This window comes from Gavialis gangeticus, unplaced genomic scaffold (genome assembly GCF_001723915.1).
Source record: "Gavialis gangeticus isolate Ggan-Ray unplaced genomic scaffold, GavGan_comp1, whole genome shotgun sequence".
Taxonomy (NCBI): domain Eukaryota; kingdom Metazoa; phylum Chordata; order Crocodylia; family Gavialidae; genus Gavialis; species Gavialis gangeticus.
This window is the reverse complement of record NW_017729022.1, coordinates 171757955-171760217: the sequence shown is the minus strand read 5'-3', so window position 1 is coordinate 171760217 and position 2263 is coordinate 171757955. Positions and strand designations below refer to the sequence as shown.

The following is a 2263-nucleotide window of genomic DNA, read 5'->3' as shown; positions in this document are numbered from 1 at the left end:
GTAATTTGCATTATCACAGAGCCCGGAGATACCTCACCACATAAGAAATTCCTGCCCAGAAGACTATCACATCCTTTTACTCTTCTGTAAAATGATGGTATTAATCCCTAAATTTATTATTCACTCTCACACAATCCAGGAACTAGGGGTCACAAAATAAAACTAGTAGGTAGTAAGTTTAAGATTAATGGAGTTCTTTTTCACACAATATGTAATTGAAGTGTGGCACTCATTGCCATCAGATATTGTGGAAGCTGACAGTTTAGCCAGATTAAAAAAGAGATTGGACATATTCTTGGAGGAAAGGGGCATCAAGAGCTATTGAGCATAGGAGTTAGGGAAACAGCCTCTGAATCAGAATTTCCTAGACTTTAAATGCTGGAGGCTGCAACTGAGAGAGGAACAGTAGGAAAATTACACACTGGTCAGACCCAGTCTGCTTTCCCTTTCAGCATCTACTCTGACACACAAGATACTGGCCAAGATGGAACTATGGTCAGACCCAGTAAATGGCAATTCTTACGTTCTTATGACATTCATGCCTCCCATCCAGGTATAGGTCTACCCTGCTGTGAAACCCCCATTAACAGAGAGCCCTTATCTTTTGACAGGCTCCTGTCAGATGCTGGGTTGCATATATGTTTGTTCACTACTCCTTCAGTTCAGTCAGGTAGCTGTGCCATACCCTACTTTGTGGAAAAACTCTTACCACATGAGTGGATTCCAGGTCCAATCAGCCAACCAGAACTTCTAGAGCCACTGCAGTTTTCCATGTAGTTGAGGCATGTATGGTGCACCAAAGCAGGTGGGCTGTCCTGTATTACCACCTGATGATCTCAGGAGATCCCTTCCAGCCCTAAACTCCTGTGAATCTGCAAACCTGCTGACAGCCAGAAATTAGGGGCAAAGGACTGGAGATATCTGATGGTGGTGGGAGGGGCTATTCCAACATCACTCCCTCCATTCTCTTTCCTTACCATCTGCTACTCCTAAAGTGGGCACATCTCCAAGGCTTTCCCAGTGCTGTCATTGTCTGGCACCTTTCTGTGCTCTAACACTTGCTGTCCCACCTTCCAGCTGAACCAAGCTGGAACGTCACTGTTACATGCACGTTACTGATTTTAACTGTCTTGGAGCTAAAATGTTTTATAAGCATGGGTAGACCCATTGAATTCGGTCACGGGGCCCCAGTTCCTCCAGCTTGTGCCTGCAGCAGACTGACAGGTAGCAGGGCTACTCTGCACGGAGGTAAAAAAAAAATAAGATGAGAACAATAGAAGACACCGAAGACCCAAACTAGATTAAAAGAGAACAACACTTTGCATTTTGGACTCTCATGACAGCCTTGGCTGGGATGCTATAGCTGGGGCTGGTCTTTTCCTGTTTTTTTTTTTAAGGAAAATTTTTCCTGTTCCAAGTCAAATCAGCCAAATTAATTCCAAATCGATGAGTCATTCAAGAATGAAATGTGACCCTACTGCTGGCAAACATCTTCCACCCACACCTAGGGTTTCAGATGCTTCCAAATCCTTTGGTGGGCATCCCACATGCAGGCCGGAGCCCAGAGGTGTGGGGTTCAGATGCTCCCAAGCTGTGCCGACACATGGGGGATGCACTTGAACCCCCTGAGAGCTGGTGCACCCCCTGATGGGCTGCGCTCACTGCTTCAGTGGTGGGGGGCAGGCAGGAGCGCGGGTGTCCCCCCTGTGAGCACCAGCTGGGGAGTGGGAGCACTGGATGTAGTGCTGTGGCCACTTCTGGGAGCACCGTGGCTGCTTCCCAGTTGGCACAATTGGCCATGGGGGACCTTTCTGCCCCCTGGTCGGTGAGATTGGCCATGGGGGGGATGACTGGCTGCTGGGGGGGCACGTGGCCCCCCTGACTAAGGTGGCACCAGTCAGCCATGCCCCCAAGTTTCACTTCCCTCAGCTGTATGGCTGCAGGAGGAAGCTAGAGAGGAGTCTCCCATTTCCATAAAGTCGGTATATAGCCAAGCTCTTCTCACTGGAAGTGAAAGTGGGAGGCTAACCTCGGGCACGCACTAGCCCTGCCAAGAACGTGGTTTTCCCGTGCCAGTTGTTGGTCTGCACTGGTGCTGCTGGGAGCAGGTGGGCGGACTTGATGCCGGCCTCAGCCCCCTTCCAGACCTCTGTGCCAGGGCTCTCTGGGGACCGGCAAGACGCAGCAGCCACGGCGTGCCCTGGAGGGGGCGCCCCGGCGGGCCATCTCCTCAGGACGTAGGTGAGCGGCCCCTTGAAGAGGG

At 50.5% G+C, this 2263-nt stretch overlaps 1 protein-coding gene across 3 annotated transcripts in view; it reads left to right on the top strand.

Moving 5' to 3' along the window:
- The first annotated feature begins 2045 nt into the window (after positions 1 to 2045).
- Positions 2046 to 2263, top strand: part of TLR5 (toll like receptor 5) — a 71957-nt gene continuing 71739 nt past the window's right edge. The window contains exon 1 of one of the 3 annotated variants that reach the window (XR_002097088.1): positions 2046 to 2241. The gene's annotated coding sequence lies outside the window, so the exon portion shown is untranslated. The remainder of the gene's footprint in view (positions 2242 to 2263) is intronic. The other 2 variants (XM_019516500.1, XR_002097087.1) reach the window with 2 other exon arrangements.